The sequence below is a fragment of the Sus scrofa genome, chromosome 5, assembly GCF_054392235.1.
Source record: "Sus scrofa isolate SSC_HxYL_T2T_F1_AM1 chromosome 5, Sscrofa_HxYL_maternal_Yorkshire_Landrace_v2.0, whole genome shotgun sequence".
Classification (NCBI taxonomy): Eukaryota; Metazoa; Chordata; class Mammalia; order Artiodactyla; family Suidae; genus Sus; species Sus scrofa.
In genome coordinates this window covers 33,749,338-33,775,000 of record NC_139387.1, presented here as the reverse complement: position 1 = coordinate 33,775,000, position 25,663 = coordinate 33,749,338, and the positions used below count along the sequence as shown (strand labels likewise).

At 34.3% G+C, this 25,663-nt stretch overlaps 1 protein-coding gene and 3 long non-coding RNA genes across 11 annotated transcripts in view; 2 read left to right on the top strand and 2 right to left on the bottom strand.

Moving 5' to 3' along the window:
* LOC146403307 (uncharacterized) overlaps positions 1 to 25,663 on the top strand; it is an 897,172-nt gene that overhangs the window by 472,597 nt on the left and 398,912 nt on the right. The window lies entirely within an intron of this gene.
* MSRB3 (methionine sulfoxide reductase B3) overlaps positions 1 to 25,663 on the bottom strand; it is a 167,190-nt gene that overhangs the window by 45,601 nt on the left and 95,926 nt on the right. The gene's annotated exons all lie outside the window — the stretch shown is intronic.
* Positions 3,134 to 8,799, bottom strand: LOC146403312 (uncharacterized). Its single transcript, XR_014803560.1, has 2 exons — positions 6,372 to 8,799; positions 3,134 to 4,956 (listed from the first exon to the last, which is right to left on the bottom strand). It is a non-coding gene; the product is annotated as an uncharacterized LOC146403312 (long non-coding RNA).
* On the top strand, positions 19,720 to 25,146 carry LOC146403311 (uncharacterized). 2 transcript variants are annotated; one of them, XR_014803553.1, is made up of 3 exons: positions 19,731 to 20,148; positions 20,743 to 20,821; positions 23,219 to 25,027. It is a non-coding gene; the product is annotated as an uncharacterized LOC146403311 (long non-coding RNA). The 2 variants fall into 2 exon arrangements; XR_014803552.1 differs by lacking the exon at positions 20,743 to 20,821 and having other exon boundaries at positions 19,720 to 20,148; positions 23,219 to 25,146.

Sequence of the window (25,663 nt, the reverse complement as noted above, 5' to 3'; positions counted from 1 at the left end):
TAGGTTCTCCCACATAAGACTTTGGGGAATCCATGTGCTGCCTTTCTAGCTCATATCATTTTTGAATGAGAGCACTGGATTACATCATCTTTAATGTTCTTTTTTCAAATGCTAACATTCTGTTCCTATAAAATCAAATCATGACAAATTATTCCCTCTGTTTTACATATATGTATACAGATGAACTATATATTATATATCATATATTTAATATATACTAAATATAATCTATAAATGTAAATACAAAGTAGATATTATAAATAATCTAGTTTATGACACAACAGATTATGGTGTAACAATACAACAATAATTCTTCTCTTTCACAAGAACCACATATATATATATATATAGTCTTTCTAAAAGCATGTGTGATTGAACATTTGAAGACTAAATATAGCTAAACATTTATAAAGGGAATTTTGTGAGAATTTACTCATTTGCCAATCTAATGACCAAAAAGATATGGTGATCATTACAAATTTTTAAAAGGTAAAAGGGTACAAAATTTGCATTCATTTGTAAACATGGGATTTTAAGAAGGAGATCTGAATATGATGGGTAGCATATGCACAAAGGTTACACTTGTGACCATAAAAAGGACATATTTTTATTCAACCACAGAATAGACAGATACATAAAATATATAAAAAGAAACAACACAAGTAAGACTTCCCCATGGAAAGCTCAAGTTCCCATTCCTCCAAGGGTTTGGAAGAGAAAAAAATGTCACTAATCAAAAAAAATAATAAAGTCTCCAGGGCATATTCAGAGCTAGGAACACCCTTTTTTACTTATACAAATGCCATTATTATGTAAGTAGGAAAAACATTTAATGACATATACACTATATCTGAAAAAAGTACTCTATTTTGCTGAGCTTTATTTCTTTGAAAAGTACACAACTGAAAACCTACACAATGAGTACCCAACAAATTCCCAAGTTGTTGAAACAAAATAAGAACGAGATTGAATACCAAATATGCTACTCCACAAAAGGAAGAGGAGGTCCACCAGTAGTAATTCTAATAAACAGACCCAAATGCCACAGTGTAGAAGGGTCTCCTGCAAGTTCACCTGTGGGAAAGGTTAATGAGGAAAAACCAGACAGGCAGCAAATGTAACTAATATACTCATTCATTCCACATCAGTCTCTTCCATCTTTGCTTAGCTCACCTGTTAGAAAGAACACAAACAGGAGTTCCAGTTGTGGCTCAGAGCTAGAAAAACCAACTAGTATCCATGAAGATACAGGTTTGATCCCTGGCCCAGCTTGGTGGATTAAGGATCCAGCACTGCCTTGAGCTGCAGATGCGTATCGTATCTGGTGTTGCTGTGGCTGTGGCACAGGCTGGCAGCTGCAGCTCCAATTTGACCCCTACTCTGAGAACTTCCATATGCTGTGGGTGAGGCCTGAAAGAAAGAAAGAAAGAAAGAAAGAAAGAAAGAAAGAAAGAAAGAAAGAAAGAAAGAAAGGAAGGAAGGAAGGAAGGAAGGAAGGAAGGAAGAAAAAAAGAAAGATGAAAGATAAAAGAACACATATAGTAACAACCAGAAATGACCAATTGTTTACTAAATTATGACAAGTATTATGCTAAGCTCTTCAAGTCATTCAATCCTCTCAACAACCCATGAAGTTGATACTATTGTTTTATATCAGTTTTAGCAGGATTTAAGTGAGATTAAGAATTTCCCAATATTACACAATGAACATGTACCTCAGCTGGGATTTGATGCTCTTAACCATCTCCCTAATGAAATCTCAACAACTTTTGATCCAGTGTCCACCATAAAACAGCACAAATAAACTAAATAAAATATCAACTGCATGAAGTATTTAACATACATATATGATATCCTTAGTATAAAGAGAAATTACATAGCAATAAGATACATAAATACTTCAATAAAACACGGCATATGACCTAAACCAGCAATACATAAAAGAAAAAAATGAATGTTCAATAATTATATTTAAAAATTTAAACTCAATTAAAGAATGCAAATTAAAACATTAATGAAATACTAGCTTTCAAATATGACATACATTTTCAGGTATTAAATAGTATAAAAATATTCAGTATTGAAGAAAGAGAACATGGAGAAATGGAAATACCCACAAAATCCACATGGAAGTTAAATTAGTACAAATTTTCTGGAAAGCAATTTGTTTGGCAGTAACTATCAAAATCCTTTAAAGTGCTGGTAACAAGACAAGGAAACACTCATAAAGTATACCACTCCTGCGGCGGGTTCTAAACAATGTTATTTAAAAATTAGAAATAAAGCTCAAGACAGGGGAAAACTTACTATGTAAGAAATAGCAGTGATAAAACTTAAAAGTTATTTTAATACAAAAATCAACATATTCATTAATATATATGGTTTGAAAAACAATGTAACATACAAAAAGATTTTATAAATGGACGAGGAACTTTATAAGAAAAAAATTGCTAATAGTCTAAAACCTAAATCCCTAATTATTTCAAAGAACATATAAAGGTGGAAGAGCTGTATCCATTAGCAGTCATGCTCTATTTCCCCCAAAGTCCCCTAGGCAACCACTAATCCATTTTCTGCCTCTACAAATTTAACTATTCTGGACATTTCATATTAACATAATCATGTAATATGTCCTCCTTCATTACTGACTTTTTTCACAAAAGACTTTTTTTCCAAGGCTCATCATGTTCTACAACATGCATCAGTACTGCATTTGTTTTTACGGCTGAGTAATATTCCACTAAATGGATTTACCACATTTTATTTATCCATTCATTAATTGATAGACATTTGAATTGTCACATCTTTTTTTTTTTTTTTATGGCCACACCCAGGGCATATGGAAATTCCCAGGCTAGGGGTAGAATTGGAGCTGCAGCTGCCAGCCTACGCAGCCACAGCAATGCCAGAGCTGAGCCTGCACCCTACACAACAGCTCATGGCAATGCCATATCCTTAACCCACTGAGAAAGGCCAGGGATCAAATCCGTGTCCTCCTGGATACTAGTCGGGTTAGTTACTGCTAAGCCACATCGGTAACTCCTGAATTGTTTCCATCTTTTGGCTATTATGAACAATGCTGCTCTGAACATTTGTGTACAAGTTTTCATGTGGACCTATGTTTTCAATTCTCTTGGTTATATCCTAGGCGTGGAATATGCCAGAAGGATCATATGTTAACTCTATTTAACATTTGAAGAACTGCCAAACTGTTTGGCTGTATCATTTATACTTCCTCCAGTAATGCACGAGGGTTTCAATTTTTATGCATCCTTGCCAACATTTGTTATTGTCTGTCTTTTTTAATATAACCATCCTATTGGGTGAGAAGTGGTGTCTCACCGGGGTTTCCACTTGCATTTTCCAAATGGCTAATGTTTTGAATTTTTTCAAAAGCGCATATTGGCTATTTGTGTATCTTTCTTGGAATAATGTCTATTCATATCCTTTGCCCTTATTTTTAACTCTGGTCTATGAATAAGGTTTATTTTTCCCAACTCATGAAAATCAAACTAAGTTCTTGAAGTTTCGTTTAAATCTAAATTATTTTGTAAGGAATAAATGTATGCAAAGAGCTAAAAGAAATTCTTTTTGAAATATATTTTCTATATCATCCTTTAAAAAAATGATTTAATAGACCAATAAATTCAATAACACCTTAAATGATTAATAGTAAGCAATTCCTCAGCAATCTCTATTTATAGCAACAGACAAATCTTTTTTTTTTTTTTTTTTTTTTGTCTTTTTAGGGCTGTACTTGTGGCATATGAAGTCCAAGGCTAGGGGTCAAATTGGAGCTGTAGATGCTAGCCTACACCACAGCCACAGAATGCCAGATCCTCAACCCACTGAAAGAGACCAGGGATCAAACCTGTGTTCTCATGGATACTAGTTGGGTTCATTACCACTGAGCCACAATGGGAACTCAACAAATCTATTTTTTTGACAAATAAAATTGTATTTACTTAAAGAGTACATTCTAATGATTTATCACACATATACTTTGTGACGCGATTACCATAATCAGGTTAATTAACACATCCATCACCTCTTAGAGTTAACCTTGTCTTCTTTGTGGTGAGAATACTTAAGGTCTACTCTCTTAGCACATTTCAAGCACAAACAGTATTATTAACCATGGCTACACCACATCATACATGAGATCCCCAGAGCTTATTCACCTTATAAGTGAAGGCTTGAACTCTTCGACCAGCACCTCCCCATCTTCCACACTTCCTAGCCCTTGGTAATCAGCATTCTACTTTCTGTTTCTAGGAGTTAGACTTCAGATTATATACATAAATGAGATCATACAGCATTTGTTTTTCTGTCTGGCTAATTTCACTTAGGATAATGTTCACCCATGTTATTGCAAGTTTCATGATTTCCTTCTTTCTTATGGATTAATAATATTCCATTATACACAAACACACACACACACACATAAATACCACATCTTCCTTATCTATGCATCCATCAGCACTTAGGTTGTTTCCATATCCTGGCTATTGTGAATAATGCTGCAATGAACATGAGAGTGCAAATATCACATTTCCTTCAGATACACAGCCAAAAGTGTGATTGCTGGATCATATAGCAGTTCTATATTTAATTTTTTAAAAAATCTCCATACTGTTTTCCATAGCAGCTATACTATTTACATTCCTATCAACAGTACACCAGCATTCCCTTTTTTCCACATCCTCATTAACACTTGCTGTCTCTTGTCTTTTTGATAAAAGCCATTCTAACAGATGTAAGTCAGTATCTCAGTGTGGTTTTGATTTACATTTCCTTGATGATTAGTGATGATGAGTGTCTTTTCATGTATTTTTTTGTCCATTTGCATGTATTCTGTAGAAAAATGTCTATTTAAGTTCTTTGCCCACTTTTAATCAGATTGTTTGGTTTTTGGCCAAGTTGTCTGAATTCCTTACATATTTTGGATGTTAACCCCTCATCAGACATACGGTTTGCAAATATTTTCTCCAGTTCTGTAGGTTGCCTTTTAATTTTCCTGATTGTTTCTTTTGCTGAACAGAAGCTTTTTTAGTTTGGTGTATCCCCACTTGTTTATTTTTTGCTGTTGTTGCTTGTGCTTCAGTGTCATGTCCAAAAATTGCTGCCAAGAACCATGCCAAGGAGCTTTTTCCCTATGTTTTCTTCTAGTAGTTTTATAGTTTCAGGTCTTACCTTTAAATCTTTAATTCATTTCAAGTTAATTTTTGTGAGTGGTATTAAGATGAGAGTCCAATTTCATCATTTTTCATGTGAATATCCAGTTTTCCCAACACCATGTTGATTACTACAGCTTTGTAATATAATTTGAGAGCAGAAAGTGTGATGCCTCCTGTATATTCTTCTTTCACAGGATTGCTTTTGCAATTTGGAGTCTTCTGTGGTTCCATACAAATTTTAGAGTTAATTAGTCTAGGATGGGCCCAGACACACATGTTCTTTAAAAGTTCTTCAGAAAATTCATGTGTGGCTAGGATTGAGAAAAACTGCTCTAATGGAAATTGAACCTGATAACCAAAACTTAAAGTGGATGTAAATAACTTTAGGTATAAGTAACCAGATTACTTACCATCCACCCATTTGCCCATTCCCCCCAACCCCTCCCCTCTAGTAACCACCAAACAATTCTTTGTATATATGAGCTTTGTTTTGTTTTTCAGATTCCACACATAAGTGAAATCATACAGTATTTGCTTTTGTCTGACTTATCTCACTTTACATAATACTCTCCAGATCCATCCATGTTGTTGCAAATGGCAAGATTTCTTACTTTTTTATGGCTGGATAATGTTCCATTGTGTGGAATATTCCATGTGTATATACAGCACATCTTCTTTATCCATTCATCCACAGATGGACATTTAGATTTTCTCCATGTAATTAGCTGTTGTAAATAATGCTGCAACAAACATGATGATGCATAAATCTTTTGAATTATTATTTTCATATTCTTTAGATAAATACCCAGAAGTGGAATAGCTGGATCATGTAGTAGTTCTATTTTTAACTTTTGAGGAACCTCCATGGTGTTTTCCATAGTGGCTGTACCACTTTATGTTCCCACCCACCGTGTAGGAAGGATCCCTTTTTTTCACATCCTCTCCAACACTTGTTAGTTCTTGTCTTTTTGATAATAGCCATTCTAACAGTATGAGGTGATATTACAGTGTGGTTTTGATTTGCATTTCTCTGATAAGTAGTGATGTTAAACATCTTTTCATGTCTCTGTTGACCATCTGTATAATTTCCTTGAAAAAAATGTCTGTTTAGATCCTCTGCCCATTTTTTAATCAGATTGCTTATTTTTTTCGCTACTGAGTTAATTGAGTTATTTATATAGTTTGGATATTAACCCTTTACTTGATATAATGATTTGCAAATGTTTTCTTCTGTTCAGTGGGTTGTATTTTCATTTTGTTGATGATTTCCTTTGCTGTGCAGAAGCTTTTCTGTAATGTAGTCCCACAGGCTTATTTTTGCTTTTGTTGCCTTTGCTTTTGGAGTCAGATCCAAAAACTCAATGCCAAGACCAAAGTCAAGGAGCTTACTGCCTATGTTTTCATCTAGGGGCTTTATGGTTTTAAGCCTAAGAAAGACTACTTTTGAAGTCTTCAATTATCCTCTTCTTTCCTCTGTCTGTAGATTCCTGGGATATTCTCCCAAATCCTTTTAGCACTTGGCTCAAATTTTCTCCCTCTAATCCAACTTTTCATGGTCCTATATAACTTCTATGATCATGCTGATAACTCTTCCAGTACCCTGGCTTCATGCTTCCTCCAGCTCCACCACTCCAGAGGCATTCATTTTCATTTCTCTGTTGTTACCCACTGGCTTGGACAAACTTTGTATGTAATCATCTAATCATCTTGTCATCTAATCATCTATAAAAACTGCTCGAAACTCCTGTAGGAGCTTACTGCTGAGGGAATCCTTTTTGAAAAACAAAACACCATAAAATAGAGGAATGGGAAATTGATTCTTTGCATCCCAACCTGAAATTCTGAATAAAATTTTCACTGAAACTTATGAATTCCCAAGTACATGATAGTTTAAACATGTTTGGTGACCTGGCCTTTAAATCTAAATTTTCTATTATGCTCACGCTATATAAAATGCATTTTACACTCAAAACAACCAAGCTACAAACTATTGACAAACTATTCATCTCTTTGAAAACATTCTATATATCATATTCTGACCAGTGTTTGATATGACAGTATCACTTATGTGAATATGAATTATAAGGCCAGTTTAATAAAAATTACTTTATTTAACTAACAGCTGCTTCTAACCCCTAAATAGGAATATTCTACCATCACTAATCACATTTTCTGGGGAAGGAGCCAACTCATCCTTATTTCCAACTAAACAATATTTTGGCTATCAATATTAACATTCAGGAAAATTACAAGGGGACAACTTATCCAGCACTGATGGTGCACCTGCCACCTATGAGCTTGAGATGAGTTGGTTCCTTTGTTTCTAGCTGTCTCTCTTTCTTCTCCTTTAATGTTCCCACACATCTTTCATTGGTGAGTTCCTCTCTTCTCTCCTCTAACATTCTATATAGGTCACCACATTGGATGTCCAAACATTTGATGAAAAAAGTATGTTCCTCCTACTTTTCACAATGTACTCCAATGACTCAGCAATAACTGGGACACACTGAAAGCTTATGGATGTATAAACACTTTTACAAAAATCTCTATTCTTTGGTCAGAGGCAGAATATATATTAATATTAACCTTTCCATTTCTCTGATTATCATGCAATACATGTTCCTGTAAATTAAACTAGAATTTTATAATAAAGTATAGGAAGATAATAAAATCACCTGTAATCTTATCACTCTGAAGTAACTACCATTACCATTTTGGTGAACTTATTTTTGAACTGCTTTTCATGTAGATAGAATGTGGTAACCTGCCTCTATTATTGCATATTTAGGCTGTTTTTCTTTTTGCTACTATAAATAATGCTTCATGAACATTCTTTTATATTAGTTCCTAAATACTTTCTTTATAAAGTCTCCTAAAGTGGAATTATAAGATTAATAAATTACCAAATTGCCTATACAGAAAGAGTCTATCAATTTACATTCCCCTTAGTAATATTTGAGAGTAAACATCTCCCCATACAGTTGAAGCTCTAATTTTTTGGTAAGCATTTTTGTAGTTGATATGATTTGCATTTTATCAAATAATTAACAGTAAGGTTGAAATTTTGCAAATGCTGATTGGTCTTTAATAAGTATTCCCTTCTCCTTTGTCCTTTTTTATTTCTCCTTTGAATAGGAGAGATTAGAAACAGTTAGTGTAGTGTACTGAAAACCTTGATTCCAATAGAAAGAACAGATACAGAGTGTTAGAAGAGAACAAATGTGTGGCTGAACCACACTGACTCCATTTTGTCAGCTCCATCTTAGGCTTACAGTCCTACCCCTCCCCTTTCTGCATGACTGAGCTTTAGCCTTACTCACAGGGAACACACCCAGGCCTGCTAAGTTCCCTCCCAAGGTTTACTCTTGCCTTCATCTGATAGGAAACCTGGAAGAGTACCTTTTCCTGAAGCAGATGGTTAATGGTTATGAGACACCCAAGGGGAGGAAAAATACTCCTGTTCCCATTGGTTTGGATGTGCTTCTTCCTAGTAGTCAGATTCCACTTTGGCTCCTTTAATCTCCCCTGTATCCCTTTCAACAGTGCAGAGTGCAGCTGTGAATGCCTCTGGATGGTTGTCCGCCTGATCCTGCCTATATAAAATTTACCCACAATAAACTTCAAAATTGAACTTTATGGAGTTGCCTGCTTCATTTTTCAGTCTAAAAGTTCCTTCTCAGTTCAGAAGATATCATTCAATATCTCTGCCTCCAGATTGAGTTTTGATTTTTTTTTTTTTAAGTGGGATGATTTGAGCTCATCTTCAGGCTGTAAAGAAGTAAACAGAATCAAAGAACTTCAGAATTCAAGAATTAGAGTAAATAAGTGATGGAATAACATTCTAGGGAAGCAGAGTTGTTGGGATTACTAGGAGAAAGAACATCTCTTCTTTCAATTATATAGGAAAGGAGGTGAGTGTAGGTAGAGATATTTGTAGTTAAAGGAGGGAAAATTTGAAAGAACTCAAGCTTCGTAGCCTCAAATTTCTCTATGAAAAATGGGTAGTAGAAAAGGGAATTTGAAGAAAGTGATAAAGACGTAGAAGGACTGCAGAACAGTGCCAAGAGCTGATATGAAATGAAAGGCCATAACTCTCTGGCAGAAACTGCCCAATAATTATACTCTTTCCTTTAAGAGGGCCATGCATTCTGGGCGAAGGAGCTATTCAACATAAGGAAACCAAATCCAGAACCCAGAGGGTAGTGGCAAAAATGACAAAATGGTCAACAGAGGATCTAGGATGGACAGAGAAGAAAGTAAACCAATGAGGGGCATAATAGACTGGGAAGAAAAGGAAGGTACCAGAACACTGAGGTTGAAGAAGTCCAGATGTTGGCTGGACTGTCCACATGGTCCCCGAAATGGCCTATGAGGATGGCAAGAATTAGAGTGGGAGACTAAAATCCTCACTAAATGAAGGGCACTACCAAGGGACTGACAGATCACAGCAATAATGATAGGCAATATATGGTTGTGTGAGATGGCAAACTTCAAAAGAAGAGTTCTTAACATGAGAAAGGAAAACTGGGGTTTTGAAGGAGGTAATCAAAAATTGTTACTGACACTGCCTCTAGGTGTGGAGAGAAAATTGCAGTTGCAGGAAGGACCTTGTGACAGAGATGCATCTCAAAGCAAGAAAATGAAGAAAATATTTTGTGAAAAGATTTGAGGGTAAAAAAGAATGTATTGACAAAGAGATGAGAGTTCCAAAGAGCAAAGTAAAAATGGCTGCAAGGCTAGCAAGAAAAAAGCATGAATAAGAGGCAACAGAAGAATACGGAGGTGAGAAAGAGGAGCACCATGGGATGGTTAAGCACAGTTTGAGAGTGAGACTTCTGCAAAGCACATTGTGCTGGAGATGCAACATAACACCTATCAATTTTCCCATAACAAGAAAAACATTCAAACAGACATGGCATTAGATGGGTCATTAACATCACTATTTACTGGGAGGAAGAAATCAACCCTTAAGAGAACATGAATTAACACCCAGGGTAGAAGAATAGAGGGCCGTAAAACTTGCGCCAGTGCTCTCTTATTTTCTGCCCACAATATTCAAACAAAAACGCATTTTTCTTTTTTAAAAGAAAAGTACCTGTATAAAAGGTTACTCAATTCAGTTGAATTATGCAGGTGGCTGTAAATAAATTAATCTGATTTCAAGAGCTGTTATAACACTGAAACATAGGACCATCTCATCGCATGGTATGATCTGGGCAGTATAAATGGTGGAAGAGTCACATGGAAGCTAAACTCTACCTCATGCTCCCTCACATCGGAGGCTGTGTACTCACCTTCAGCCGGAGAAGTCATTCAGCTGTGTGTGTGTGCGTGTGTGTGTGTGGCGGGAGGTGGGGGTGGTGGTGGCTTTTTCTAATTCATCGACCTAAGGACAGCACCATTTTCCAATGGACATGAAGGTATTGTACAAAATAGCTCAGGCCCCTCCTAATCGTACAAATACTCCAGGGGAATGTATTATCAAAGTCTTAAAAAATAAAAATTAGTATAACATTAAATATGTGAACTAATGTTTTCTGAATTTTTTCAACAAGAGTGAAAGATAAGGTTTTCTTAAAAACATAAAATAAATCCTATTATCGGTCTACTTCCTTAGTCTGAGTTACTAAAATTAATGATTCCATTTACAACTCAGTCACATAAAAAAATACTTCCATCATATTTTTATAATATTGGGTGTGGACAACAATTTTCTTAACATAATCATGAAGTAAATATTATAAAAGAAAAGACTGACATATGCTACTAATGAAAAATTTTAAATTTCTGTAGAGAAAAAAAATCTTAAACATTAAGCAATCAATTGGGAAAATATTTAATGCATTATCCTTTTTTATTTTATTTTATTTATTTATTTTATGCTGCACCTGCGGCATATGGAAGTTCCCAGGCCAGGCCACAGCCACTGTAGAAGCAACACCGAGTAGTTATGTTGTGAGCCACATGGGAAGTCCCATTATCCTTTTTTAAATCAGCAGCATCACTAATATGTACCAAACACTTGATAAGTGCTTTAACTGTATATTTTATTTAGTACTCATAACATTGAGGTAGGTATTATAATTTCAAGTATTCTTGTTCTACAAATGAAGAAACTAGGCTCAGAAAGATTACATTACTTGCCCCAAAATATACAATGCTTACAAGACAGAGCCAGGGCCCAAATGATGGTCTGTCTGCCTCAAGTCTGGCTCTTACTTCCAGTCTTTGAGACACATACACACACACACACACACACACACACACACACACACAATTTACAAGAGAATAAGTAAAAAATATGTATAATTATGTATAATTATAAATAAAAAATAATACATAAGAAATAAAATTCACTCTCTCTAGTCATTAAAAATGCAAATTAAAACAATTAGATCCTACTTTTTACCTAACAGATTGGTAAATGGGAGGACAGTAATACTCAGAGTTGATCACTGTATTCAGAAAAAGTAATGCTTTTAACACAACTGGTGAGTACAAATTGGTACATTTTTTTCTGGAAGCCTATTTCGCAGTAAAACTCAGAAGTCTTTAAAATGGGCAGACTGTTTGCCCTTTATTTTCATTCATTTTATTTTGGCTTATTCACATGGCCCAATTTTCCCCTTATTTCCCTTTGTTCATTGCCCTTCATTTTCAAGCTATATTCTTTGTTGGGTCAAACTAACTCCCTGAATGCTTTTAAAATGAGATACTGATGTTGTACTATAATCCTGTCATCCATTAACTCTACAATAGACTTATATAAATAAACCCAAAAGTTGAAATAATGAGATAAGACTGAAAAATATCAGAAAATATAGTCTATATTAAAGGCACATATATCTGCATAACAGATAAGTCAGTTTCCTTTACTTACAACAAAACTGACATGAAAGGTCTTTGCCACATTAATCTTTGTGAACTAAAAAAAAAAAACCAAGTGAAATCCTCTCATCCCTTGAATTACTCTAATTTAGCTAAGTATCCAAAAATGGATAATGACATTTAAAAAGTGGTGCACTCCACTTTTGCACTCCAATTTGATCAAAGATGAAAATAATATATCTTTAAAATTTACTTTTCATATGTTTAATTTAAAAATATTTTAAAGCAAAACTCAAGAATTATAAAGGCCAAATTTAAGCTGTAATATTAAAAATGCATATATTAATACATGTTTACCATGTATGGTATTTAATATATTCCTGCCCAATACTGGGGAGTATTTTTGCATAAAAAGGATGCTTAATAGTATTTGTTGAAGTGCATATTTTTAACTCTATGACAACTAAAAAAGTGCTTTTTTTCTGCAAGAAGAAATTCTTAGCAAATGAGTAATAAACTAAATTCAAATCACACCTGTAAAAATGTTGGGCATATAAAAGAAAAATTAAAAGCCCACCCGTAAGGAACACATATGCAAAGATCTTAGAATTCCATAAGTTCTCTTCACCAACATCCACACTTGAAAAAACACACAACGCGTCCTCTGCCTTGAATCCTTTTTGATAACAGGAGAAGTGAGAATAAATAATCTCTATATAAATTAACTCACATAATTTGCTGTCTAGAACCTTTTCTGACAAAAATGCCAAAAAAAGCACTATAGCAAAATGAAAAATAGAGCTAAGAAAGAACAGGACACAAGTAGCAGTGATGAGTAAGCAGGTAAAATTAAATAGTTAATTCTAAATAGCAATTGATAATATAGTTGTAACACTTAATAGAATTCTTCAGAAATGATTTTTAAGAAAGCAGAAGCATAACGAAAAGTATTATAAATATTCCAGATTGGAGGCAGCCTAAGGGCACAGGGGTCAGAGACAAATTAAAAGTACTAGAGATCTTACATTGGGAGAAGCGGAATGAGATTATAGAATTTAATTAATTCCCAACATTCACAAAAAATTCCAAGGTCAAATATGTCTCAAAATTAACTGGTAGGCAGATAAATAGAAACAATGTGTTTAACTTATAACTACAAGTTTTTTTTAAAAGAGTAAAAATTTAATCAATCCAATCAAAGGAAAGAAAAGGACAAGGACAATAAGCATAATAAAAAGAAAACAAGATGTGTCAGGCACAATACCAAATATATCAGTTTTCATAATAAATTTAATTAACTGAATGTAGGCAAGTAACAATTGATTCATTTGGCATTATCTTAGTAAATATTTATTTAGTCATCACTCCTCTTGTAATTATGTTTAGGGCTGAAGATAAATATAATAGAGGAATTAAACAGTTAAACTCTTTAACTTCCAAAGAGTTCATAGGACAGGAAGTTAAAGTTATTTTATTCTATTTTTGTAGAGTTCCAAATTAGAAATAATTTAAAAATTAACATATTCCTTTTCCTATATGGAATTATAAATTCATATACATGGTTTTTCAGAGAACTGTGCTACTACATATGATTAAAAACTAATTTCAGCTTTCTGTCAGAAATCAATGCATGTTTTCATAAAAATGGTGTGCCAATAGTGTTAGAAATTAAGAAGCACAGAAACAGTGTAAGGGTGGGATGATTCCCTTAAGGAGACACAATCAGGAAAATTTATCCAATTTTTAAAGGGATTTAATACCATATCATATAATTTGCAAAATATTTTTACTTTGGTCTTATCCTCCTTCTCCTTCTCCTACCAAAGAAAACTTCTATCATTATACTTTCAAAAGACAGACTGATGTGTTTGTTTAAGATGAATGGTATCTTTAGACAAAACAGACTTTTTTCCATTTGCCATTTTATGTAGTATTTACACATAACCTCAGTGAAGAAGAAAAATGAGGGATTAAAAAGACTTCCTCTAGGTAAATATGACAGAGGCTGAATACACATCATTATCTCTGGGTAAAAAAAGACAGAACAACTAGAATCAATGGGCAAACCTCCAAAATTAACAGTTGCCACATATTTATACTCATAGAAAGCATTTATAGTTAAACTCTCTAAAAAACTAATTTCTAAATAATGAGGAACTGCCTATTTGTAAAGGTAAATTTAAAAATTGCATACTGACTGAAGCGCTACCCTGTCTAACCAAAAATAATAATCTTAGCTTTTCTATGCTCAACCTAACCTAACAAATATTAACACTTTAATTAATGTATTCAAGAATAGCACAAAAGCTATATTTCAGTTAAAATTTGTTTTTAATTTATACTGTTTGGGCTAAAAAGCAGGCACAATTTGATAAGGTAAAACACAACTTCCAGTAGATTATGAATGATATATTTTTCCTGTAATATTTTACTAGTTATAAATTTTAGAGTAGAATTCTTAAGATAGTGGTCATTAAAAACAGAATGTGAAAATATTTTAATCTTCTTTAGTCATTAGTCATGTCATTTTTACCAGATTGCCCTGCTATGTTATTTGAAACAGATTAAAACATTTTCTAAACCATAGCTTTCCTGTTTCTGATCATTCCCTATACAACCAAGCCATTGACTCTTGGTGAGGAATGCAGATAACAGATGAAAATAGAAGCTTTCATCTTTTTGTTACGTAGATTCATGACTTGTGTGGTGACACATCATATATATCAAAATTCATAGGAACTGAAAAAATATCTTCTTAAAAATCATATCAAAAGAGAAAGATCATGAAATCTAGCAGTAAGAAGAATAAAGTAGAAAAGTAAGTTCCTACCAATGATTTTACAAACGTAAGATATGATGTCTTTTAGATTATTAATGGACAAATTTGAGGTGTTCTGAAAGAATACAAAAGATTACCTTTTTAATAAACAGGTTACAAGATAGACATGAGAATTAGTCTAATTACTTTCCAAACTGGGGAATTTCTAAAAGGCAATTAAAAAATAATTGCTAAGACATGACATACTTTGGATTTCTATAAAACAAATTATTTTGAAAAACCATAAAAATATTTTCTTAAAAACAGTTACAAAATAGAGATTAGAATTAACCATGTATAAAACTATAATTAAGCTGTCTTTAAACATTTCCCCCAAATCTATATATAGTCATGGTTATTAAGTAATAAAGTTGGTTATTAGTCAGCTGCATATCTTTAAATTTAAAATAATCCTACTAACAAAGCATCTTTGTTCATTTATATAATTTCCTACTTTAGGAAAACATTCATTTATCATTACTTTACTATCACCCATACCACCAAGAAGTTTACAAATTTTAAATACTGTGAACAGTAACTAGCTGTTGAATCAACAGTTAAGTCAACTACATAATTAAACTGACACAGGATCTGCAATTATTTTTTCCTTAGGTATATGTAGGCACACAAGCACAAAATAATCAACAGCCTTCTTCCTTCTTCCCTCAGCCTTCTTAACTACAAAATAAATAGAACAGGTAACAGAGAGAGGGGACTATCTTCCCTGCTTATCACAATCATGTAAGAATACTCTAATAGCAGTATATTTCTACACCCAAAGTTATTTCTGTTGGATACTAAATTATTTTAAAATAATTAACAAATAGATTGATTAAGGCAATGTACAAAGCTTTCTTTACCTGAGTGTGTGTAATCAACAAACAATTGTGGAATGTTGATGAAACGGTATTCATTTAACATTAAAATTTCCCTTTGCATTCATTCATTCATAAAAATTTATATCGCTTTTTCAGTTATACATATACACATGGCCTTTCCCATATAGGTTATCACAGAATAGAGTAGGTTTCCCTGTGCTATACAGCAGGTCCCTGCTGACCATCCATTCCATATACAACAATGTGCATATGCCGATCCTAAAGCCCCAGTCCATCCCTCCCACCCATTTGTCCCGTTTGGTAACCTCAAGTATGTTTTCAAAGTTTGTGAGTGGGTTTCTGTTTCATAAGTTTAAAAACTTATATCATTTTTTTTCCTCTCTGGGTCTGCTTTTATTTTTATTTTTTTATCATTTTAACAAAACATAATAATGTGTAGTTCTATGAAGCTACTTCCATATCTGACATAATGTGTAGTTCTATTAAGCTGCTTCCATATCTGACATGACTGCCTTCCATATTTGCCAGTTTATAAAATGCTCGGGTTACGTAGAATACATACCAGTTTAATAAAGAAAACTTTGGGGAACAAAACTATCTTTCATCATGAATGAATTTAACATGATCATAAAACTAGGTTTGGGGAGAATTTTTAGTTCTGGTATATATTAACACATACACTTGAAACTAATGGCAATTTTAAGTAACAGGCACTATTCTTCTAGAATCCTAAAAAAATAATAAAATCTATATATCCAGAAAAATAAGACCAAAAATTTTGAGGCCAAAAAAGGAAATAGAAAGTCATTGTCACTGTAGATTATTTTAACATCAATCCCCCAGTTCTGGCAAGTTGATTTACTTACTGTTCCTCAAATATATTTTGCACCTTTGCCTCTGTGCCCAACTTCAACTGACTCTCTATTTAACATGATCTCCCTCTTTCTACCCTTAAAGATCCAAATTCTACCTCAAACAAGGAACCTTCCTTATCAACCACCAGAGCCTAAAATAATCCCCCCTATTCTAAACTCTCCTAGGACTCTATTACTGGAACCAGTCATACTGTCCTGCACCCAGAGATATCTTAGTATGCGTGTGTATACATCTCATCTCTCCAATTACATTATAAGCTCCATAAGGGCAGGAAGTGTGTCATACTCATATATCCTCCACCATGTCTCAAATAAAGTGCTCTACATGCACATGTGATTTGACAGAATCAGAATAAAAATGTCTACCTACTGGCTCAATGCATTAATAACAGTATTCTGGGCCTGGGAATGTTGGACACAGAGACGACCGAGCAAACACAACTGCATGAACGGTAGCCAGAACTGGACCAAAATATGCTTATACTATTCAGCAGTGACTCCTGGTACTTACAAATAACATGAATAAATCTCAAAAACACTATAGGGAGCCAAAGATATCACTCACAAGAGAGTACAAAATGTATGCTTCTATTTGATATGATATAAACTTCAAGAACAGATTGGTATAATCAATGATGACAAGTCAGAATGGCAGTTGTCTCTAGGGGGTGGGATTGATGGAAGGAAAATACATACAAGGGGACCTTCTAGGGTGATGGAAATATTCTCTGTCTTGATCTAGATATTGGCCTTGGTCTATATGTTAATTTTAGCATGGTAAAAGAGATATATTAAGTCATTCAAGTGTTAATATATGCTCCTATACCTAAGAAACACTTAAATTATAAAATTTAAGATCTAAAGTTGCTATACATGGTCTCCTGCTCCAAGAACTTGGAAACAAAATCTTAAATAACAGATTTGTAGTATGTCTTCCAGGTCCAATGGCAAAACTATTTTTTATACGGATGGATGGGCAGATGGATGGAGGAAGCTGAAGTCAATGAATGTTAAGTTATATAAGGTCTCAATGGCCAGGACCATCCCTATTTTGTCATAGACAATTGATGATAACTTTAACTCATGAAGCTAAACATTCAATTTGTCTGCTTCTCTTTGCTCTTATTCTGTGCTCAACAGAGCAACTTTCTGGATATGATCTGACTCCCCATGCCTTTAGGGTGATAAAATTTCAGTCCCAGCACAGATGATTTATCTTGGCAAATTGATAAAGTGCATTCTCATGGTGCATGGTGATTTCGAGAGTCAAAAGCTTGACCACTTATAGAGAAAGAAGATGCTGATCATACACATGTAAGTATTCTGAAACCTGTGGAAATTACACTTCTCATTGTGAACAAACACACTGGCATTCTAGCTTCATCCATCAGTCTTTTGGATTTGTCAACATGAGTCCATCCTTGAGAGATACTGAAACATGGAGGTTTCTGAGCCTGAAAGTTCAAGACCAGATACTAGAACACAGAAAATTCACCAAGGCAATTGATACTATCTTTTCAGGCCTCTTGGGAAACTGCCAGCAGTATTTTCAATGGCCCACTAATGGCCACATTGTAATCATATATAAATCGGTATTACACTTTGTATTTTTAAGGTGTTTATAACATTATTATTTTTAATTTGAGAAAATTTTAAATTTTATAATTTATAGTGTATCATAGTTACGAAATAGAGTAATCATACAAAAATAAAAAGCTAGGAGTTCCTGTCGTGGCTCAGTGGTTAACGAATCCGACTAGGAATGATGAGGTTGCAGGTTCGTTCTCTGGCCTTGCTCAGTGGGTTAAGGATCTGGTGTTGCTGTGAGCTGTGGTGTAGGTCACAGATGTGGCTCAGATCCTGCATTGCTATAGCTCTGGCGTAGGCTGGCAGCTACAGCTCCGATTCGACCCCTAGCCTGGGAACTCCATATGCCACAGGTGCAGGCCTAAAAAAAGACAAAAGTAAATAAATAAATAAATAATAAAAATAAAAAGCTAATAATAAAAAACTAAAAATAAAAGTTGCTCATTAAAATAACTATCTCATGATGTAATAAAAAGAAAAGTCTTTGCAACCTGGAGATCTGAAGTCCCATCCTAGGCTGGCCATTTACTGCCTTAAGCAAGTCACTTAATCTTTCCCTATCTCAGTTCCTACACTGGTAAAAATATCCCTGTGTATCTTACGGAGATTTTTGTGAGTTTCAAACTTGATAAGATTAATTAAAACACTTTTTATATGGTAAAGCATTACACAAATATTTTCATGATCACATATCTATTAATGTCACAACATAAGTTAGGTTACAAAATAATTCAATTATAAAGAAGGAACTGGATCCACTTAAAAATATAATCACCCTAACTCTATTTTTACTAAATAATTGATCTGAGTACACAATGTTCTAATGTGATAGATTCCATTTTTGGCCCCTATCTTCCCCTTTCTATCTCCACATCCTTTACCATGTGATTCAGCAGTTCTGCCCACTTGAGCTAAGAGAGAATACTTACACCTGTACGACAAGTGGGAAGGACAGAGCTCTTTCCACTCCTTTATTTTCGGCCCGAACGTGTAACTTGCTTGGCCAACTCAATGCTAGCAGATCGATGCACACAGAGGCTTAAAATATGCTTGTATGGTTGGACTTGCCTGCTTCTCTTTTATCATCAGTGATTTGTGGAGCTGACCTGAACCCAACCTGTGACTACCTTATGCCAACCAACTCCCACCCAACCCATGGACATGCGAGCACAAATAAATTACTGTTGTTTTAAGTAACTGCATTTTAAGATGTCCTTTTATACTTTGTCATTGTGCCAATCACTAACAGATAGGCTCAGCGATCGTATAGAACATAGTATACTATATTTTATATGATCATTTGTTTGAAGGGGCATCTGTAGGTTAGACAATGTGATCCCTAGCCATTAATTTTGTTATTTATCCAACAGTAATCAATGAGTACCAACTTTTGCCAGGGAGTATTCTAGGCACTGGGCTATTCAGGGTATATAATACTAGCTGTCATGATAAACAATGGCAAAACCTCAGCAGCCTAGTACAACAAAAGTTTATTTCTCTACATATAAAAGCCAATGAGGTTGTTCTTGGATGAAGAACTCTTCTGAGTGGATCTCTTTCAGGTATGCCTCAGGACCTGAGACTCCTTCTGTATTGTGATGTCATCATGTTCAACATGTACCTCTGATGTAACCTGAGAGGGGGAAGTGAGATGTGGGAAAGTATATTGGATACTTAATCTGCTTAGACCAGAAATGACACTTACTCCACCGGGAGAATTAGTCTTATGTCACTACACAGATGCAAAGGGGCTAAAATTGTAATCTCTGGCTGAGTAGCCACTTCCCAACAATAACTCTGCACTGTGAAAGGAGAGAACAAATCTTTGGTCGTTAAACTTTTCAACCACAATTGGAGAGCAAAGACTTCAATCTCACTGAATTTTTATTGACTAATTATTTCATATTAGATACCAAAATCATAAAGGTGAATAAGTCATGAATTTTGCCTTTGATAAGCTCACAGACTTGGAGAGAAAGAAGAAATCTACACAATTACGGTAGATAATAAATGCTACAGTAAATGTAAGTACAAGATTCATTGTTTGCACAGAAAAAGGAATGATTATCTTCTGGGAAGATGTTAAGGAAGAATATACGTAATGAGCAGGCAACACTTGAGCCGAGCCTTAAAAGATAAACAGAATCTTGAAGTTCCCATAGTGGTTCAGTGGTAACAAACCCAACTAGAATTCACGAAGATGAGGGTTCAATTGCTTAACCTCGGTGGGTTAAGGATCCAGCATTGCTGTGAGCTGTGGTGTAGGTCACAGACGCAGCTCAGATCTATGTTGCTGTGGCTGTGGCACAGGCCAGCAGCTGCAGTTCCTATTCAACTGCTAGCCTGGGAACTTCCATATGCCGCGGGTATGGCCCTAAAAGGACCCCCCCCCAAAAAAAAAAGATAAACAGAATCTTATCAGACAGATGGAGGAGCAGGGAGGATAAGTGAAGAAAACAAAGGTTTGCATCATATAATGGCTCAGGGCCTCTTTCCTTATGAAGCTGTGGGGTGGTACTGTGGGCAAGAGGGAAGGGGGAAAGCGCTAGTATTCACAAGTGGTAAAACAACCTCTTGCTTCACAGGTAAATTTGGAATAACATAAGTTTCCTCATTAGAGAAGCCTTTGTTTCCACGTGCACCGCTCTGGAATAATGTTCTCTACAAGAAGACAAGTGCAACCCATGACCCAAGAAGGTAGCTAATGCCAGAATATATAGAGTATGTGGGGCCGACAACACAGGGATGGTGATATCTAAAGAGGTGGAATTCAGGTCAAAAAAATGAATGACAAAACTATCGCTCCTCTCAAGATCCTTGTCAGATAAAATAGAGACCAAACAAACAATGATAAAAATAATGAACCAGACTGATCTAGCAAGTATGCATCAAACCCTTTTACGCTGCAGAGAATATAGTTTTCAAGTCACCCCCATAAGAGTTACAAAATTAAATACAAACTATGCCCCCAAATAAAACTTTAACAAGTACTGAACAACAGACTTACTAAAAAGTAGTAAGGCCACATTCTTTGTCCACCAAGCTATGAAACTGAAAATTATCAACAAAAGTACCAAGTAGAAACTTTAGAAATTTAGAAGCACTTTCCTAAATCATCAATGAGTCCAAGAGAAAATCAAAACTACAACTACTTAAAATTCAGTATTAAAAAAATCTCTGGGATTCAGCCCATTAGTGAAGGAAATTTATAGTTTTGAATGCTTTAACTATAAATAAGAAGGAAAGAAAATACAAACTTTAAGTATATGACATAATGGCATACATGAACTCCAAGAAAGTCAACTGAAAAGTATTAGAAGTAAGGAGAGACTTCATTCAGATGTATCTGATCTAGCACCTCAGCACTATGCCACCATGCCTTGCTGCTTCCTGGTCTTTAATTCTGTTTACAAAAGGGGATGAAGGGCTATGTCCCCTCTGCTTCCTTCTACACAATCCCTTAAGATTGTTATAGAGAAGGCTGCCTGATTTTCCAGGCCAACCTTGAATAGGATCCAGTAAAAGAATGAATTAAAAAAATAAATAAAAGTAAAGAGAACAGTATCCACAAACATTTGTCATTGTTCTCTTCTAAGTTAATCTCTCTTAATGATAATCAAATGTGAAATGTCACTCCTTATTAAAAGCTATAGAAAAACTACACACCAGCCATTAGCGTTATTAGGCCGTTCTCTCTTACAAGTGGTCTCTTAAAAGTGGAAAACAGAGTTACATGGTTTGAATAAAGAAAGGTGAATTTGTCAAAACTTAAAATAGATTAGCTTATATTTAAATTTCAAGAGTTCTTTAACTCATGACCTGCATCTAAATTTAACCTGGTTAGCGTTTCTCAAAGAAATCCATGTGAATTTCTCTAATACACCAACCAGCAGTACAATTCCATGAGAGAAGGAATTGTATCCCCCTGTTCACAGCTACAGCCTCAGCATCTGGCATAGAGTATGCCTAGTAAATATGTTGAGTGAATGAACGGATGAATGGTCAATATTTTTCTTATTAATGAATGATGCCCAAAGACAGATTTCAACATTCTTATAGAGATTTACATTTTATTTCCTGGTTCTGCATTGTTATGAGACCTTCAAAAACAAGAAATTTACAGTAACAAAATTGACTTGTAGCAGCTAAAAAGTATTAGCAACATACCCTCACGTCCATAAGATCTGAAAATGTTTTCCTTATTAATATTTCTTGGGAAAGACTTACTGTGTTAGACAGATTGTCTCATTTGCTAATAAGCTTTTAAAACTGTGGTTCTACTATATTCAAATTCCCTATTTCCCTTTAACTCAGTGACCACCATTAACAGTCCACTCTGTTTTTCACCACCCATATGTTTTTGCCTCAAGCTTTAACTGATTATATTCTTTGATTTCCTTACCCTGGTGTAGATTCCTTTTAAAGTGCAGATCTTAAAAGCGACACTAGCTGCTTTTTGTTCCTTGGAGTTTCTGAGGGTTTTTGTTTTTTTTGTTTTTTTTTTCTTCAGGATAATTATATTCTGTTGTGCCTTTTATTATCGTGTCTTTTAGGATCTCCTAACCTTGTACACTCTTGGGCTTTATTTAATAGAGAGCTCTCTCCTCCACTCTCTACACTAAACCATGCTCATTAGGTTTCTTAATCCTCCATAATTTGCTTTCATGAAATCTTATACCTTTGAGTTGCTGTGTTCTATGAGCCCATTTCCTTAGTATTGCTATTCCAAGCAGCCCAGAATCAACAAGCACTAAACATAAGCTCATTCACTTTCTCAGCCAACATGACTCTACAGAAAAAAAAAAAAAAAAAAAAAAAAAAAAAAAAAAAAAAAAAATCTTTGTTTTGAATGTTTATGGACCATGAAACTATACCATTGAACTTGGTATTTCATTTTCTCACCCAAACATTGCCTGAGAAGGTTGAGACCACAGAATTAGACTCTGGGCAGTCTTTAACATACAGTTTTTAACTTACAAGCTTCATGTTCTTCCTAGTCAGAAAACGATTTTATTTTAACAGAACAGAAATAACAATATCCTGATGTTATATAGTGACTAGTAAATTCCCACTATATCTTTTCCTTATTCCCAGGATTCAGAAGACGGGAAAAACATCTTTTTTCAGTTATTCTGCAAGAGCTCTGTTTTTCCAAATGGATTGTTTTTAAAAGACATGTGCACGTCCTTGAAATCTGACTACACAGCCAACTCTGGTCTTTTGAGCAATTCATTCTTTGCTTTGTCTTCCATTCTACACATGCTGATGGGCATGCATAGAAGGGCCAAGAAAGAACTATTTTTGATTTTTAAGGATTTCGATTAAATTTTTAAAAACAACAACTACAAAACAAAACCCAACCAACCTCAGTAGTGAACTGAAAGAGTTAATGAAGTTTCCAAAGGTGCCTAGCTTATTCAAGCAAAGTTTACACTTCAATCCTGTGCATGTTAACTTGTGATCCTCCCCATCCAGATGATAGAAAGCAAAGCCAGTAAGTTCTTTATTTAATTGGTTTGCATCCACACACTGACCTCCAGGGCTCTGTTTACATAGCCTATCATGCAATATGCTCCACAGTTCTCTGCCTCTTTCAAAAGTATGTTTCTCCTGAGATTTGATATATGACTTTCATGTTTAATCACTACATTAAACTCAATGCTCTACTTCCTCCAGCATCAACTAACTTCCCTTCTTGGGAGGTGGGGAGAAGAGCACAGCTTCTTGCTACTTCTGAACATAAAAGGAAGTCTGTTTTACTCTATTAGTAAATCGACTTCACAGAATCATAGGCAGGCAACATTAATACATCAATCTAGGAAACAGTATTAAAATCACACCCTTAAAACACCTTTAGAAAGAAGGTAGGATGATTGTTCTCAATAGTCAAAGCTGAAAACTAGGTGACTAAGTTATAAACCAACAGAAACTTAACTTGATTAGTCTATAACTCAGTACATAGAGGACACATCTAGATGGCAATTAAAGTTTTCATTAAATTAATCTTGAGGACAGAATAATTCTAGGGTTCTCAGATTAGAATTAATTCAGCACTTCTGCCTTCTGGTTAAAGTTTTTCTTAACCTTCACCACATGAACAGAACTTTCAACATCTCTAACTGAATGTGTGGATGTAGTGATGTCAAGACCTTTTCCATAAGAATTTGTATGTGACTCTAATTTCTGAGATAAATGAAAACCTCAAAAAAATAATTGACCTCTTTCAATAAGTCAAGATAATCTATAATTTTCAGGTGTTAAAAATCACATGAAATGTATGTATATCACTTTAAGATAATTTATGCAAAAAAGAAAAGTGAAACAAATGGCAAATTATTGACAACATAAAATCTACATGATGGATGTGTGGGTGCTCATTATATTATGCTCTCTACTTTTATATATAGCTGAAATTTTTTATGATAAATTTTTTGAAACTTAAAAAATGTAAAGAAGTTGTGGGTTTGCTTTTGTAGAAAACACCATTTTGATAAGAAATTTCCAGGTGGATCATTTTGGTATATATTCAACAGCTGACATTTTTTACCATGTGCTGACAATAGAAACTTTCCTTGTGCAGTTTGCTCTGCATAAGTTGGGTCCTTTATTTGAAAAAAATATATAGGTACATGCATATGTAATACATACACACAGACATGCACACACACATATATATATTTATTTATTTTTAAATTCTTTCCTTTATAGCTAGTCATTGACCACAGTATTTATTTTTTAAGGGTTTTTTCCCTTAGTAAAATCAGCATCTTCCTTCATTTGAAAATCTTACTTTGTCAAGAACACTGTTAGAGTTGTATACAACATTAAACAGAGCTAGTTTACATTCTGTATTTGATGAACAATAGAGAATCTGAACCTATTAAAGTCATACATTTAATTGTTCCAATATGCTACCTCATTTCTAACCAAAATTTGCATGATACAGAATGCCAAAGAACACATTTCCAGTTTCCTTTGTTATGATTCCCTCATTTGATAGTAAAAGAATTTATAAGAAAAAAGAATTACCTGATTTTTAATTTGAAACCATCTGAATGCTTTCCACAACATATTTTGATTCGAAATTAAAAGAAGAAATAAACTTTTAATCAGTATTCTCCATAAGATTTTTCAGAGCACAAAACTTTGTAGTTTTCAAAGACATGCAGATGTTGCCCGTGAAAGACATTTTTAAAAATTAGGACTTGGAAAAAATAAGAATCATGAACAAAATCTTGGGTTACAAGAGTGAAAGATGTATGCCTGGACAGATGTTATAACTATTTGCATGATAAATACTAACTTGTACTACGGAAATTTAGCGGCACGCTTCAATTTGGATTTGAAAATTTAACATAAATTTCCTAACTTTGACAATAGCTACCTAATATTTCAGTTTTATACACTATTTCCAGGTTTTACCTTCAAAATGAATGTAGTGGACTTTTTCATTTTTAAAAGCTATATTCCAGATCCAGTAGGCTAAAACCAGTTTTTGACTTGATATTTAAGGAATCTGATTGTAACAAAGTGGATTTT